Raw genomic sequence first — 18,078 nt, forward strand, 5'->3', positions numbered from 1 at the left:
TCTCGGTCCATTAAAGACGAATGAGTTTCAGACAGCTTGGGCAATGTCAAACCAGTCAGAAAGGAGTCCAAACCTTGAGTAGAAGGTTGAGCAAGGGAAGAATAGAAAGTAGTAAGTCGATGACAAAATTCGTCTAGAACGCGCAGCGGGTTACCTGTAAGAACATTTGTGTCTAGTACGTAAAGTGATAGGGGTATGTTTTGCAGTAAATGTACGCAACCTATAGAGAGCCCGGAGCAAAGGAAAAGAAAAATACTAAGCGCAGGGCGGGCATGATGGAGTTAAGAGGGGGTTAATAAGACTGGCTTTGGTCACGAGGGGATGGGAGCAGAGCTGAGAGGGGGCGGAGGATCAGGCATCTAGAGGGGGGAGTGGCTGCATACACAAGCTCAGTCTGGTCACGAGGAGCGAGCTTGCAGCATGGCTGGTGTGGAGGCTCTGTTTGCCCGGCTAAAAGCAGAAGCGGCGTCCAGGGGCCCTGGATGGCTGGAGGAGAGATTGTCAGCGGCGCTGGGAGGAGGTACTCCGGTGGCCAATGCGGTGGGTGATCGAGCGGTGCGAGCGCGGCGTTCCAGGCCGCCTCGCTTCTCCCCTGACCCCCCTCTCCCCCTCTTCCCTATGCTACAGAGGGTAGGGCCTGCTCAGGGCCGCTGGCGAAGCGTGCGGCGGTGCCCGCGGGCGGGGGGGGCTCACACTCACGGAGGACTGTTGGAAGGCTTGGGGGGGGGGCGGCGCTGGCATGTCTGCGGCAGTGGCTAGGCCCAGCAAGGGGACTGTGAAGAGGAGGGATGCCCTGGCTTCTGGCCTGGAGTCGGCGGGGGTGGGGCCTGGACGTGGTGGCCGGGGAGGACTGAATGCTGAGGCTGCTGAGACTGGGGCGGGAGGGTTTGGGCGCAGGGATTGATGGATGGAGTCGGAAGGAAGGCGCCCTGGCTTGGACAGACGGCAGGCGGCTGATGGAGCAATGCAGGACAGTGATGGTGGGCGGGCTGAGGCTGATGATGTGCTGGACAGAGGGGAACTGCAGGCGGCAGCTGGTGGTGGCTGTGGGCGGCGCAGCGGGCTGGCATGGTCTGGGCCGAAAAAGGCTTTGCGGAAGTCCAAAGGCGGATCCGGCGCGCTGCAGAGGAAGGTGGCGAACCGCGGATCCCCGGCAGCCAGTGACGTGTCTGCTGGTGGGCCTTCGGCGGGTGAGGACAAGATGGTTGCCGAACGCTCGGAAGGGGAGCTGTCACAGTCGGACGATGATGGGCTGCAGGGACAGACAGCGGCTGTCGTGCCGGGACCTTCGGCTGGTGGGACCCCCTCCAGGCATCACGGTAAGACTACATTGCTTTTTTCAAGGGATTGTATGTCGGGGGTGGGGGACAGGGGGGTGGAGGGTGTGGGACATGGGGTAGTGGGGGCGGTCGGCGGCGACCATGCCTTCCCCTCCGGTGTCGCTAGCTAGCGACGCAGCCGGGGCGGATTCCAGGTTCCAGGGGTTTCTCGCCAGTTTGAAAGACCTGGTGAGCAGGTTTGGGCCAGGTGGGGGGGGAGTTGCGGCTCTGGCATCTGCATTGGTGGCTCCAGGGGGGGGGCAGGGGGGGGGGGGCAGGGGTGCCGGAGGCTGTGAGTGCGCCGGAGCCAGTGGCGGCGCCTGTGGCGGTGCCGGCGGTACCCGGCGGTACCCGGCAAGGGGGTGGTGGGGGGGGTCAGACAATGCAGAGCCGACTAAGTGTTCAGGGGAGGCCGCCGCAGAAGTGGCAAAGAAGCAGGATTTGGTTCGGCTGGCGGATGCAGCGAAATGCGAGGTATATGTGTGCTTCGAGGGGCCCCTCGGAGCTCATTTAAAACCAGAGGTGCGCGAAAAAATCTGGAAACGGGAATGCGTGGAGATCTTTGCGCTCCTGCCATTGGAGAAGTTTAACTTGGACAGGGTTAGGCCGGAGGACAGCAAGAAAGAGGATGAGGAGAAGAGGCGCTACAGGCTCATTCCCAGGACGTTTGCGAACTGGTTGCAGGCCTTCGCGATCATGGCAAGTGTGATTGGGGAGAAAAACCCGGAACACTGCTCGGCATTATTTTGCTACCTGGACGCCGTGGGAGAGGCATACCGAGTCTACGGGGGAACGGCATGGCTGCGGTATGATGAACAATTCCGACAGCGTAGGGCGATCCGCCCGTCCTTGCGGTGGGACCACAAGGACATCAGTCTTTGGATGCGTCTGATGACTTTGGCGAGACCGGCGAGTCAGTTTTTTCCAGGAGGGGCCAGTGGGTCCACCAGCCCCGGACTATCGGCCGCAATAAAAAAGGGGTTGTGTTGGCAGTTTAGCCTGCAAGTTTGGGGGGTCGTGCAAGTACAAGCACGAATGTTCTGGCTGTGGCGGCGGACAACCCCTGTCCCGCTGTTTTAAGCAGGGAAAAAGTCGGTCAGGAGATGCGGTTGGAAAGGGGGAAAACGCCGGTGAGAGTGGAAAAAATGCAGCCTTTCCTAGATTGGTATCCCGATAGGGAGGCGGCCCAGTTGCTGGCCCGGGGGTTTTCAGAGGGTTTTCATATTCCATCTAGGCTGGTCACCGCTCCCCCAGTCGCTCGCAATTTGCGATCGGCTCTGCAGCATGCGGACGTGGTTACAGAAAAACTGCGCAAGGAGGTGGCGTTGGGCCGCATGGGAGGTCCCTTCCTGGCGGCGCCAATTCCGGACTTGGTAATATCCCCTTTGGGTGTGGTGCCAAAGAAGGAACCCAACAAGTTTCGGTTAATACATCATTTGTCGTTCCCAAAAGGGGGTTCGGTGAATGATGCGATTGACCCGGAAGTTTGTGCAGTCTCCTACACGTCTTTTGATGCTGCTGTGTTTTGGGTATGCAAGTACGGACAGGGAGCACGGATGGCGAAGGCGGACGTTGAGTCGGCGTTCCGTTTGCTCCCGGTTCATCCGGACAGCTTTCGCCTGTTAGGTTGTCACTGGCAGGAGGAGTACTACGTAGATCGATGCTTGCCCATGGGATGCTCAGTATCCTGTGCATTGTTCGAGCAGTTTAGTTCGTTCCTTGAATGGGTGGTGCGAGACGTCGCGGGAGTGAATTCGATCATACACTACTTGGACGACTTTCTCTGCGTGGGCCCGCCTGCATCGGAGGTGTGTGCGATCCTTTTAGCTATGTTGGAGCACGTGGCGGAGAAGTTTGGCGTACCGTTGGCACCGGAGAAGACCGAGGGGCCGGCGACAGTGTTGAGTTTTTTGGGCATAGTGCTAGATTCAGACAGGATGGAATGTCGACTGCCGGAGGACAAGTTGATGGCGCTGAAGGCGGAAGTTCGCGGGATCATAGGATTGCGGAAAGTTCAACTCAGGCCTTTGCAATCGCTGCTGGGCAAGTTGAATTTTGCGTGTCGCATTTTGCCAATGGGAAGGGTGTTTTGCCGATGGCTGTCGGCTAGTACCGCAGGGGTGAAGTCGCCTAAGCAGTACGTGCGCTTGGGTAAGGTTCACAGGGAGGACCTGGAGTGCTGGCACAGGTTCCTGGCTAATTTCAACGGCAGGGCGCTGTGGGTGTCGGGTCCGGTAAGCAATTTTGATCTGGAATTGTACACGGACGCAGAGGGGGCGGCAGGTTTTGGGGCCTTCTTTCAGGTTAAGTGGAGCGCTGGGCCATGGCCGGACTCTTGGAAGGAGGCGGGGTTTGTGAAGAACCTGGTATTGCTGGAACTGTTTCCGGTGGTGCTGGCGGTGGGGTTATGGGGGGACGCGTTTCGAAACCTGAAGGTTCAGTTTCATGGCGACAATTTGGGGGTGGTCCAGGTGATTAACAAGGTGACTGCGACGTCGCCCCCCGTGGTCCGGTTACTCAGGCATCTCGTTTTGCGGTGCCTGCAGTTGAACGTGTTCATTTATGCTGTTCATCTCCCGGGAGTAGAGAACATCATTGCTGATGCGTTGTCTCGCTTTCAGTGGGACCGATTCTGGGAGTTGGCACCGGGGGCGGAGCAGTGCGGGGTCCCTTGTCCCGAGTGGCTATGGACGATTGCCTTGGACGACTCTCAGGTTGGATCAGAAGGTCGGTGAGCAAAGCTACGTGGTCAGCATACCTGAGGGTGTAGTTCGGGAGGTGGAGGATGGGCAGGAGGCGCGAGATCGGCGGCTGCTGGTTTTGTATTTTGTTTCGAGGCAGATGGAAGGGGGGGGGGGTGTCAGTGTCAGGGCTGGACAAGAAGTTGGCTGGTCTGGCGTTTTGTTTTAAGTTTCAGGGCTGGCTGGATCTGACCAAGGATTTCTGGGTAAAACAGGCGGTGAGGGGTTACAGGCGGGCTACGCCGGGCAAGGACACGAGACGCCCGGTGTCGTTCGAGCTGCTGGGCAGCTTGTTAACACAGGTGGGGGTCACCTGTTCATCGGCCTACGAGGTGGTTTTGTTTCGCGCAGCGTTCGCCTTAGCATTTTTTGGGGCGTTCAGGATTAGTGAGTTGGTGAGCCCTTCTAAGAGACAAACTGGGGGGTTGGGGGTGGTGGATTTGGTTTGCGGGGCGGACAGGCTGTCCATATGGTTACGGCGGTCGAAAATGGATCAGCGGGGCAGGGGCCGGAAGGTGCAAGTTTTTACATTGCACGGTTCTCCCCTATGCCCGGTATAGCTGGTAAGGGGGTTTCTGGCGTTGCGGCCGGAGGTGGGGGGTTCGTTGCTGGTGCATCAGGATGGGTCATCGCTTTCTAGGTTTCAATTCGTGGCGGTGTTTAAAAAGTGTTTGGCAGCATTGGGGCTGGGTAACCAGCGATTTTCCTCCCATTCGTTTTGGATAGGGGCAGCGACGGAAGCGGTGAAGTGGGGTTTGGACGAGACGGCTGTCAAAAGGATTGGAAGGTGGGAGTCGAGGAGGTTCCGATCGTATGTTCGCCCTCATCTGTTGGTTGTTTAAACATTGTTGGTTGGGGGGGGGGGCATTACGGTACAGTGTGTGTCCAGGTTAGGGTTGCCACCTTTTCTTCAACTCAAACCCGAACACTTTAGCGGCGCACGGCAAATTTTTTTATAGTATAAACTATATATATATATATATATATATATATATATATATATATATATATATATATATATATATATATATATATATATTTTGTTATTAAATAACATTTCTAATCATATGAAGTTAAGAACAAGAGTCCCCCTTTACATCAGAGTCCACAGAGTTCCCCTTTTACATCTGAACTCGCAGAGTTCCCTTTCACTGTAAGGGGGGACTCTGCAGACTCTGATGTAAGGGAGAACTCTAACATAAGGGATGCTCTAGGAACCCTGATTTAAAGGGAGTAGTGATGGACGAACTTCCGACGGGACGTTTCGCGAACGCGAAACGCGAACGGACACAAACGTTCGCGAAAACGACCGTTCGCCGCGGGCTCCATTGACTTCAATGGGAGGCGAATTTCGCAAACCTTTAGGTCGAATTTGCGGCCACGGGGTAATTATTAGGGGGTAGCACGTAGTCCCACCACCTGGACAATAGCATAATACATGTATGAGGTGAATTTGGGATCGATAACTACAAGCATTTTTTTTTTATTTGGGAAATTGTTCTGACAATTCAGGACTATGGAGCTAATGAAGGCAATGGAGGAGAGGGAAGGTCAGGGACCAGGGTAGGCAAACAAGAGGGTGCAGGAGATACAGAGCACTGACAGCAGCACCGTAATACAGAGCACTGACATCAGCACCGTGACATACAGCGCTGACAGCAGCTCCGTGACATACAGCGCTGACAGCAGCTCCGTGACATACAGCGCTGACAGCAGCTCCGTGACATACAGCGCTGACAGCAGCTCCGTGACATACAGCGCTGACAGCAGCTCCGTGACATACAGCGCTGACAGCAGCACCGTGACATACAGCGCTGACAGCAGCTCCGTGACATACAGCGCTGACAGCAGCTCCGTGACATACAGCGCTGACAGCAGCTCCGTGACATACAGCACTGACAGCAGCTCCGTGACATACAGCGCTGACAGCAGCTCCGTGACATACAGCGCTGACAGCAGCACCGTGACATACAGCGCTGACAGCAGCTCCGTGACATACAGCGCTGACAGCAGCTCCGTGACATACAGCGCTGACAGCAGCACCGTAAGCAGCCCCAGGAGGAAGTCAGCACAGCACAGGGATGGTGTGATCCCCTCATAATAAGAACCCCCAGGAGGAAGTCAGCACAGCACAGGGATGGTGGGAGCCCCTCATAATAAGAACACCCAGGAGGAAGTCAGCACAGCACAGGGATGGTGGGAACCCCTCATAATAAGCAGCCCCAGTAGAAATATGACACCGCTCAACCTCTTCAAAGAGGAGGGTAGGGGCATATAGTACGGTGTGCTTTTTTGGGTCAGGGAAGTGAGCCAAATGAATTAAGAAGGTCTGTGTGCTTGATTCCAAAAATTGTTTATAGACATATACATGGTCTACTGATCACATGTGTTGAATTCCTCCGAGATCCATGCCTCATTCATTTTTAGAAATGTGAGGTAGTTAACACTGTCGTGAGCTAGGCGAGTACGCTTATCGGTCACAATCCCCCCTGCTGCGCTGAACGTCCTTTCGGACAGGACACTGGATGAGGGGCAAGCCAACAGTTCGATTGCAAATTGGGCAAGCTCTGGCCAGAGGTCAAGCCTGCCCACCCAGTAGTCTAGGGGTTCATCACTCCTCAGAGCGTCCACATCGGCCGTTAACCCAATGTAGTCGGACACCTGACGGTCTAGGCGTTCCCTGATGCTGGATCCGGATGACACCTGTCGATGGGTCGGCTGAAAGAATGACCTCATATCCGAAGTCACCAACACATCTTCAAACCGGCCTCTTCTTGCAGGCGCTGTTGGATTGGTACCCGCAAATCCTTCTCTGGGAGTGGGAATTGCTCCTCTGCCAGCGCACGCAAAAGCAGAATGCAGCATTTCTCGAAGCAAGGCCTGGAAGTGCTGCATTCTGACAGCCCTCTGCGACGGCGGTAACATTTCCGCCATTTTGTGTTTGTACCGGGGATCTAAGTACGTTGCCACCCAGTACTGGTCCTTGACCCTCATGCTTTTTATACGGGGGTCCCTATTAAAACACTGGAGCATGAAGGCCCCCATTTGCACTCAAGCGGAAGGTATGTGGTGGTGGTGGTGTTGTTGGTGGTAGTGTCTTTGGGGGTGCACATAGCAGAGAGTGAAGAAGAGGGTGCAGATCGAGAGGATGAGGAGGGTGCAGAAGAATAAGGCTGAGTGAGCCACTCAACCAAGTCTGGTGCGTCCTTTAAAGTAATTGAACGCACCTTCTGCAACTTCCCACTTTGGCTCAAGGCTGTTGCTCCTGCCCTACCCCTACCACCCCTGCGGAAGGGCCTGCCTCTTCCTCTGCCTGTCATTTTTTAAATCACCCTGTGACAAAACTCTTAGTCCCTATACCGCTGAAGGACTGCTGCAGTATAGGGCAGCGGTCAGCAGTAGTGCACGTCAACCCTATGTATTGTGGACCGATAGCGGTCCTTACAGAACAGCAGACTGTACTGCACTCAGGCCTATGTACCGTAGCACCCTATACCAAGTTACCAGTCCTTATAAAAACTTTTGTGGACCAAGCAGGTTGTGTGTTAGTGTTTAGCAGACTGTGCGTCAGTCCCTATACCGCTGAAGGACTGCTGCAGTATAGGGCAGCGGTCAGCAGTAGTGCACGGCAACCCTATGTATTGTGGACCGATAGCGGTCCTTACAGAACAGCAGACTGTAACGCACTCAGGCCTATGTACCGTAGCACCCTATACCAAGTTACCAGTCCTTATAAGAACTTTTGTGGACCAAGCAGGTTGTGTGTTAGTGATTAGCAGACTGTACGTCAGTCCCTATACCAATGAAGGACTGCTGCAGTATAGGGCAGCGGTCAGCAGTAGTGCACGGCAACCCTATGTATTGTGGACCGATAGCGGTCCTTACAGAACAGCAGACTGTACTGCACTCAGGCCTATGTACCGTAGCACCCTATACCAAGTTACCAGTCCTTATAAAAACTTTTGTGGACCAAGCAGGTTGTGTGTTAGTGTTTAGCAGACTGTGCGTCAGTCCCTATACCGCTGAAGGACTGCTGCAGTATAGGGCAGCGGTCAGCAGTAGTGCACGGCAACCCTATGTATTGTGGACCGATAGCGGTCCTTACAGAACAGCAGACTGTAACGCACTCAGGCCTATGTACCGTAGCACCCTATACCAAGTTACCAGTCCTTATAAGAACTTTTGTGGACCAAGCAGGTTGTGTATTAGTGTTTAGCAGACTGTGCGTCAGTCCCTATACCGCTGAAGGACTGCTGCAGTATAGGGCAGCGGTCAGCAGTAGTGCACGGCAACCCTATGTATTGTGGACCGATAGCGGTCCTTACAGAACAGCAGACTGTACCGCACCCAAGCCTATGTACCGTAGCACCCTAGACAGACCAAGTTACCAGTCCTGATAAAGAGCTTTGTGGAACAAGTGAGTTGTGAATGATTAGCAGACTGCAGCAGAAGGGCAGCAGTCAAGTATAATATTCTTTCTATATTTGGAAGAAAGAATATTATACGTGTACAAGCCTATTACCGTACCACTGATACCAGTCCTGAAAAGAACCTTTGTGGAACTAATAGTAACAGCAAGTCTTTAAAATTATCCTCACTGCCTGACACACTGCTTCCTGCCTGTCCCTATACAAATTGGCAAAAAAGAGTAGGCTGGAACGATTAGCTGGAATAGCTCTTTTGTGGACCTGATAGTAACAGCTAATGATGATGATGATGATGATGATGAAGAAAGACTAATCTGGCTGAGCTGTCCCTAAAATAGCAGCATACAGCGCTCTGTCCCTTTATCTAAACTGACAAAAGAAACTCAGGCTGCTGACCTAACACCTATACCAGTCCTGAAAAGAACTTTTGTGTACCAAATAGCTAGCGTTTTCTCTGTCCCTACTCCACACAGGATCCTTTCCCTACAGTGACAGAAGAAAGAATGTAAAATGGCCACCGGATCGGGTGTATTTATAGGTTAGGGGGAATGTCCAAGTGTCCATGAGCTGTCATGTCTCAATTGGTTGTCCTGTAACACATGATAAACGTGTCACGAAAGGTTAAAGTTCTTGTATACATTAAACACGTAAGTCCGCCGGGGCGAACGACGGAAAAAGGCGTTCGAACCCGCGGACGGCGAAAGTCGGAAATTCGCCGCGAAACGACCGCCGGGCGAAACGTTCGTCCATCACTAAAAGGGAGGACCATGAGAACTCTGATGTACGGAGAAGACTCTGATGTAAAGGGGAAACACTGTGGCTTCTGGTGTAAAGGGGAAATCTGATGTAAAAGGTGCTCTGAGAACCCTGATTTGTCTTAGTGTACTTACTCAGAGGCAGGAGAGAGAAGGGGGGAGACTTCAGTCACAGACAGGGATGGATGGTGAGCTCACTCACCATCTCTCATCCAGATGTATCTGAGGCTGCTGGACTTCAAATTTCCGGCCCCGCCTTACTTTCCTATTCTGAGGCTCAGCACCAGGCGCAGATCGCGCCCTCTTTCCTGTCTTGTGTGTGTTTGGGGGGGATTGTTAGTGTTGGCTTTGGGCAGTGTTAAAGAGTGTAACAGACACTCTTAGCTTAGACAACTGCATGCAGCAACCCTGCTGGGAGGCCATAGTCCAGTTAAAAAAAATGTGTCCGGGTTTCAGGCAGTCTGAAACCCGAACACATGATTCCAAACCCGAACTGTCCGGGTGAATCCTGGACAGGTGGCAACCCTAGTCCAGGTGTTGTGTGCTACAGACTGTTATGGGGTTGTTTTGTTCTTTTCTTACAGGTGGAGCACAGGGCCTGGTCTGGATTGTAGGACATTCCTACGTGTATTGGGGGGCTAGGAGAGGAGATGTTCGGCCCGAGGGCAGGCAGCTCGGCTTTTCCAGACAGGATGCCTGTATCAGGTGGTTTGGGGTGCCGGGCATGCTGTGGGGGAGGACGGTTTCGGAAGGGCATAAGTTTGCGCGTCTGAGTAGGCCTCCTGACGTGTTGGTTTTACATGTTGGGGGCAATGATTTAGGCCTTAAGTCCATGTTAGACCTGGTGCGGGATATCAAATTTGATTTTTGGCAGCTTCGGTTGGCCTACCCGCATATGGTCATCGTGGGGTCTGACATGGTGGCCAGGACATCATGGAGGTTCGCCAGGTCTGTGGACAAGATAAATAGGGCAAGAAAAAAAGTGAACAAGGAGGCCAGTGGCTTTGTGGTTAGAAATGGGGGGTTGGCTGTTCGTCACTTGGAAATGGAGGTGGACACGTGGCGGTGGGATGGAGTGCACCTGAATGACGTTGGGATTGACTTGTGGGCCCTGGGGTTGCAAGATGGAATTCAGAGAGCCTTGAGGGTTTGGCGGGGCACACAAGGGTAAGGTTTTCCCCTGGTGTGCTGTGGCGTGGTGTTTTGGTCTTTGCGGGTGGAGGTTAAACCCCAGTTATGGAAGAGGGCGGGACTCATCGGTGGTATGGGGCCCATGGGTGGTGGTACAGCTAACGGTGGTTTAGCTGGAAGGTGGTTACCGGGTGCACTGCGGTCAGTGGTTTGTGTCTACGAGCCAGCAGGTCAGCTGGAGGCCTATTTTAGTTTTAAGGTACCGCAGTGCCGGATTGGAGATGGTGGTTAGAGTGGTGGGATTTTCCTGCAAAGACCAACGGGTGGAGTTAACTGATATTACAGTTTTACACAGTTATATTTATTGATGTTAATTTATTTTAATTTTTAATAAAAAAGTTAATTGGCTGCTACGGCCAATTATTTACTCCAGATTGGTGTGGTCTCAATTTCTGGGGGGATTATGGGGACGTAGCAGTGGTTTAAGATATATGGGTTACAATATGGGGGATATTAGCCCATCAATTATACGAGGGTCAAGAGAGCCCGGAGCAAAGGAAAAGAAAAATACTAAGCGCAGGGCGGGCATGACGGAGTTAAGAGGGGGTTAATAAGACTGGCTTTGGTCACGAGGGGATGGGAGCAGAGCTGAGAGGGGGCGGAGGATCAGGCATCTAGAGGGGGGAGTGGCTGCATACACAAGCTCAGTCTGGTCACGAGGAGCGAGCTTCCCACCCTCCCTCCCTAATCTTTGGGGGGGTTTGTTGTTGTTATTAATGTTTATAGTTTGCATTTCAGATACCAGGATGTCGTGGCAGCGGCGTGGTGTTGGTCTTTGCGGGTGGAGGTTAAACCCCAGTTATGGAAGAGGGCGGGACTCATCAGTGGTATGGGGCCCGTGGGTGGTGGTACAGCTAACGGTGGTTTAGCTGGAAGGTGGTTACTGGGTGCACTGCGGTCAGTGGTTTGTGTCTCCGAGCCAGCAGGTCAGCTGGAGGCCTATTTTAGTTTTAAGGTACCGCAGTGCCGGATTGGAGATGGTGGTTAGAGTGGTGGGTTTTTCCTGCAAAGACCAACGGGTGGAGTTAACTGATATTACAGTTTTATACAGTTATGTTTATTGATGTTAATTTATTTGAATATTTAATAAAAAAGTTAATTGTCTGCTACAGACAATTATTTACTCCAGATTGGTGTGGTCTCAATTTCTGGGGGGATTATGGGGACGTAGCAGTGGTTTAAGATATATGGGTTACAATATGGGGGATATTAGCCCATCTATTATACGAGGGTCATGACCAGCATTAAGTTAGGTCTATTCGCTTTGGCATACCAGCGTAGAGTACATTCTGTCTCATCAGTTAAACATAGATTCTGTATGAGCCTGGTCTCACAATTTGCGGTTAGCCAGAGTAGGAGTTTGTTTAAAAATTGTAGATAGGGAGTCTAGGCGTGTTTCCAAGGTGCGCCATACTGATAAGCATTCCCACTTACGCTTCCCAGAGGGTCACAGGGGAGGGGATAAACCCGGCATTAAGACAGAAGTAGTCCGCTGAGGCCTGGCTAAGGTCAGTGAGGATTTCTGTAAAAGGCAAGAGTGAGTCATTCATGACCCAGAGAGAAAATTGAGGCTTACAAAGTATACAAAGTAGTGAGTGACATACGACCAAAACAGGGTCATGGTCTGACCAAGGTGCTGCCAGGATAGAGGCAGACACAACTAAAGGGAGATGCTTCCACAGAACAAACATATGGTCAATTTTGGAACAGGAATGGTGGGAGTGGGAATAATGGGTATAGTCTTTGCTCAAGGGATAAAGCTCTCTCCAGATATTTACCAGGTCATGACTTTGTAGAGAATAGGGATGGGCCGAACAAACCCCCCCCCCCCCCCGTTCGGTTTGCACCATAACATGCGAACAGGCAAAAAATTAGTTCAAACACGTGAACACCATTAAAGTCTATGGGACATGAACATAAAAAATTTAAAGTGCTAATTTTAAAGGCTTATATGCATGGTATTGTCTTAAAAAGGGTTTGGGGACCTGGGTCCTGCCCCAGGGGACATGTATCAATGCAAAAAAAAGTTTTAAAAACTGCAGTTTTTTCAGGAGCAGTGATTTTAATAATGCTTAAAGTGAAACAATAAAAGTGTAATATTACTTTAAATTTCGTACCTGGAGGGTGTCTATAGTATGCCTGTAAAGTGGTGCATGTTTCCCATGTTTAGAACAGTCTGACAGCAAAATAACATTTCTAAAGGAAAAAAGGTAATTTAAAACTACTCGTGGCTATAATGAATTGTTGGTCCCCCAATACACATAAAAGCTCATTGATAAAAATGGCATGGGATTCCCCCACAGGGGAACCCGAAACCAAAATTAATTTTAAAAAAATGCGTGGAGGTCCCCTAAAATTCCATACCAGGTCCTTCAGGTCTAGTATGGATATTAAGGAGAACCCTGCGGCAAAATTTTTTAAAAAATAGCGTGGGGTCCCCCTCAAAATCCATACCAGACCCTTCAGGTCTGGTATGGATTTTGAGGGGAACCCTGAGCCAAAATGTAAAAAAAAAAAATAGTGTGGGGTCCCCCCAAAAATCTATACCAGACCCTTATCCGAGCATGCAACCTGGCAGGCCACAGGAAAAGAGAGGGGTATGAGAGAGCGCCCCCCCCCCTCCTGAACCATACCAGGCCACATGCCCTCAATATTGGGAGGGTGCTTTGGGGTAGCCCCTCAAAGCACCTTGTCCCCATGTTGATGGGGAGAAAGGCCTCATCCCCACAACCCTTGCCCGGTGGTTGTGGGGGTCTGCGGGTAGGGGGCTTATTGGAATCTGGAAGCCCCCTGTAAAAAAGGGGACCCCAGATCCCGCCCTCCCGTGTGAATTGGTAATGGGGTATGTGCCCCTACCATTTCACAAAAAAAGTGTCAAAATATAAAAAAAAAGACAATAGATGGTTTTTGACAATTCCTTTATTAATGTCTTTTTCTTTCCCCGCTTCTTCTTCCATCTACTTCTGGTCTTCCTTCAGTGTTCTTCTTCTTCCTCCATCTTGTTCTTTCCCTGCTTCTTCCTCTATCTTCCTCCGCTTCTTCTTCCGGTCTTCTCGTCCGGGTGCCCCCGCCTCCCTCTGACAAAACGGGGAAAGCCATAGGGAAGTCCCCGTGTGTCAGAGCCCTCCGTTATATAAGAGCTGTCACCTGAACAGAAGTGTCACACAGTGGGAGACTCCCATTGAGGCGTATCATCCGGAGGATGAAGCGGAAAAGAAGAAGCCGGAGGAAGATGCCGGACGAGAAAACTGGAGGAAGAAGCAGAGGAAGATAGAGGAAGAAGCGGGGGAAGAACAAAATGGAGGAAGAAGAAGAACACCGAAGGAAGACTCCGATTCCGATAAGCCCCCCGCACGCAGACCCCCACAACCACCGGGCAAGGGTTGTGGGGATGAGGCGGTTCAGGGGGGGTGCTCTCTCGTCCCCCCTCCTCTTTTCCTGCGGCCTGCCAGGTTGCGTGCTCAGATAAGGGTCTGGTGTGGATTTTTGGGGGGACCCCATGCCATTTTTTTTTATTTTGGCACGGGGTTCCCCCTAAAATCCATGCCAGACCTGAAGGGACTGGTATGGATCTTGAGGGGGACCCCCACGCCATTGTTTTTTTAATTTTGGTTTGGTGTTTTTATGTGTATTGCCGGGACCGACAATCCATTATAGCCACGAGTAGTTTTAAATGACTTTTTTTCCTTTAGAAATGTAATTTTGCTGTCAGACTGTTCTAAACACGGAAAACATGCGCCACTTTACAGATATACTATAGACAACCCCCAGGTACAAAATGTAACCACTTAAGCCCCAGACCATTTTGCTGGCCAAAGACCAGAGCACTTTTTGTGATTCGGCACTGCGTCGCTTTAACTGACAATTGCGCACTCGTGCGACATGGCTCCCAAACAAAATTGACGTCTATTTTTCCCCACAAATAGAGCTTTCTTTTGGTGGTATTTAATCACACCTGTGTTTTTTTATTTTTTGCGCTATAAACAAAAAATATCCCCCAAAAATATATAAAAAAATTAGCAATAAGTGTTTATTGATTGGTTTGCGCAAAAGTTATAGCGTTTACAAAAAAGGGATAGAATTATGGCATTTTTATTAATATTTTTTTTTTTTTTACTAGTAATGGCAGCGATCAGCGATTTGTATTGTGACTATGGCGGACACATCAGACATTTTTGACACATTTTTGGGACCATTGCACTAATTCCTGTGTAAATGACACTGGCAGTGAACAGGTTAACCACTAGGTAGCAGTGTAGAAGTTAAGTGTGTCCTGGGGCGTGTTTCTAACTGTGGGGGGCGTGGCTGTGTGTGACCTATCACTGATCTCTGCTTCCGATAACAGGGAGCAGAGATCAGTGACACTGTCACTAGGCAGAACGGGGAGATGCTTGTTTACATTAACATCTCCCGGTTTTTCCTCCCCGTGAGACGATCGCGGGTATTCCCATGGCAATCGAGTCCGCGGGACCCGTGATTTCGACTCACGGAGGTCCCGACTAGCGAACGCGTGCACCGTGGCAAATTTAAAGGGACGTACAGGTACGCCCATTTGTCTGTCTGTGCCATTCAGCCGATTTACATTTGTATGTGCCAGTCGGGAAGTGGTTAAAGGAATATTACACTTTTATTGTTTCACTTTAAAGCGGGAGTCCGCCAGGAGTTCCGCCGCTTGATATTTGGAGCGTAATAAGTTAGGATAGTAACTTCAGTGTCCTTGTAGCAAAAAGTACCTACCGTTTGAATCACCAATCTTCTTACGGCATCTGAACGGAACGGAGCTGCGTAGGGCTATGAGCACGCCTCTGTGTTTAGAAAAACTTGAGGATACAGGGCATCAAATTATTTGGGACAAGAGGAAGATGAAAAATGGGTCTCTTTTAGGCACGCTATATCCACTTTTTGTTTTTTAAGTTATTTAAAAACCTTTACACTTTTTTGGGGGGGAATTTATTCCCTGAACATTCAGAGACAACCAGTTCAATGTCATGGTACAAGGAAGGTAAACCAAAAAGCGTCTTTTCTCACCAACCGTGAGGACCTAGACAAAGAAAATGAGGAGTAAAGAGGAAGAGAAGCAGGGAAGGGAGACAAATGAAAGGGTATACTGTAGAACATAAAAAAGCTGAGAAACACTTATAACATGTTGTACTGATAAAGCATGAATGCAACTGGTAGTGAGACAAAAGGCCCACAAGGGGGTCGGAAGTTGGCCAGGACTAACGTCTCAGCCAAGTGCCAATGCATGGGGGGAGTAGTGGTCCGTCGGAACCACGTGGCATCATATCCTAGTAAAATGAACTATAAAGTTATGAGCAAAAAACCTGGCGCACCTTCTAAGGCGCTAAAGAGGAACACAAACGTCATAAAGTATGCAATTGCAAATAGAAATAGGTCTCTCTGCCACCCCGTGCCTCTCTCCACTGTCAAGGCAGCCCAGGGCAAACGAGTGACTGAAAAAACACTAAGGTAACCTTATAAAACCTCTAAACCAAAAAAGGATAAAAATAAAATCTTCACAAGAAAGTTAGTAATTTCACAAATAGGATAAGAAAATGAAAAAATAGTTTGGAACCACCCTACCCCTGTATGGGGATGAGGGACCACTGTCAGCAGTCTGCAGTTCATGGGTAACTGCGATAGAGCTGAGAGGACCAGCATATATATAACAAATGAAAAGAACCTGCTGTAGTAGCTAGTTGCTCTCCTGTCTTGCAAGAGTCAGCAGCTCCCTGTTGCAATAATGGCAACAAGCGGCCAGGTGTTTACACGTCGGCGAACATGTAAAACTGCTACAGGGGAGGCAGTAATGTTATGCTAAATTGAGAACCCAGCACATATTATTACTATCCCCAACCACCCAAGGCCACCATCTCACAGTTGGGGTGGCCCAAGGCGGGGCACTGGTTCAAGGCGGAGCACTGGCCCACAGTCAGGATAAAGTGCAAGTTCTAATGAGAAGGTAAACAAGCATCAAAGAACTCAGTTTGGTCTTTCTCAAACTCAATGACAACGTGTTGGTCATCAACAAATGCATCACTGGGTGTGAATTTGAAAGCAATAAAAGGCACACGGGGGGTTTTCTGGTATCATCAAATACTTGGCAGTGGGAATAGCCAAAGAAGTGAAGTAAGCCTCATCAGCCCTTAGGATTACCTTTTGAATTATTGGGCCTGCAAATCACGCAGAGCCCCCAAGCCAGGTTGAGATCGCTGAGGGGGTTGGGACAGATGGCGAGGAGGCTGGGATGATCTGGGCCAAGAGAATGAAGATGAAGCTTTCCCTTGAGAAGAAGGTAGGTCCAACTGCAGTTCTTAGAAGTGGCGTACACCCCAAAACACATTCTCCTACTCCTCCTGAGTATGGGGATGCCACATGTGTGAAACTTTTTCACTGTCAGGACTGAATATGTACTGGGTGTTGTATCTTGTGTATCACACAAATCAAGCCATTGTGTCAAAATCAATGTATTGTAATAGTCACCTCCATACGAGATGGTCAGGGAATGCAGTGTAGTGTAGCATCACTTATAGCAGTCCCAGTCCCTATAAGCCAAGCAAGCCTAGCGTACTGGTACATGGCTACCCCCAGGAATGCCATGTCCACTGGCCTGGTGTCTCACAGGAAAGTAGTCAGTGGATGTGCAAATGGGTCAGTTCAGACCACAGGAGGAGATATGGTCAGCAAATGGGAAAAAGATTGGTTGAAGCAGCAGGCAGAAGCATGGTCAATAAACAGGCCAGGTTTATTACAGGCAGCAAGCAGAGGCAACACTGTACTGGTGTGTTGCAATGAGCAGGGACACTGTAATTGGAGTGGTACTGATCAGGGACAATATGACTGGTGTGGTGGTGGTGATTAAGCACGATATGAATGGTGTGGCGGTAATATGACTGGTATGGCTGTGATTGGGGACAATATGACTGGTGTGGTGATGAGCATGGACAATGAAACTGGTTTGGTGGTGATCAGGAACATAACTGGTGTTGTGGAGGTGATTAGGGATAATATGGCTGGTGAGGCGGTGGTTAGGACAATATGCCTGTCGTGCCTGTGATCAGGGACAATATAACTGGTGTGGAGGTGATTAGGGACACTATGACTGGTGTAGCAGTGATCAGGGACAATATGCCTGGTGTGGCGGGGATCAGGGACAATATGCCTGGTGTAGCTGTGATTAGGAACAATATAACTGGTGTGGCATTGATCAGGGACACTGTAACTGGTGTAGCGGTTATTAAGAACACTCTAACTGGTGTGACGGGGTCAGGGACAATATAACTGGTGTGGCATTTATCAGGGACACTGTAAATTGCGTGACGTGATTTGGGACAATATGACTAGTGTGGTGGTGATCAGGGACACTGTAACTGGATCGGTGGTGTTTAGGGACAATGTGACTGTTGTGGCATTGATCAGGGACACTATAAATAGTGTGACAATGATAAGGCACACTGTAACTGGTGTGGCGGTTGAGGCAGAACTGTCCACACTCCACTTGAGTGCTTCCATCAGTATACCACTTCCTCCAATATGAACATAGATACCAGATATTATAGCCGCCTATTGCAACCAAGAACTAGGCATCACTCGTTTGGCTGCAAAACTGGAACTCTCTTTATTGAACAAACTTACACAGAATATA

The sequence above is a fragment of the Lithobates pipiens genome, unplaced genomic scaffold, assembly GCF_037356315.1.
Source record: "Lithobates pipiens isolate NorthernLeopardFrog02 unplaced genomic scaffold, aLitPip1_a1.2 Scaffold_8, whole genome shotgun sequence".
NCBI lineage: Eukaryota > Metazoa > Chordata > Amphibia > Anura > Ranidae > Lithobates > Lithobates pipiens.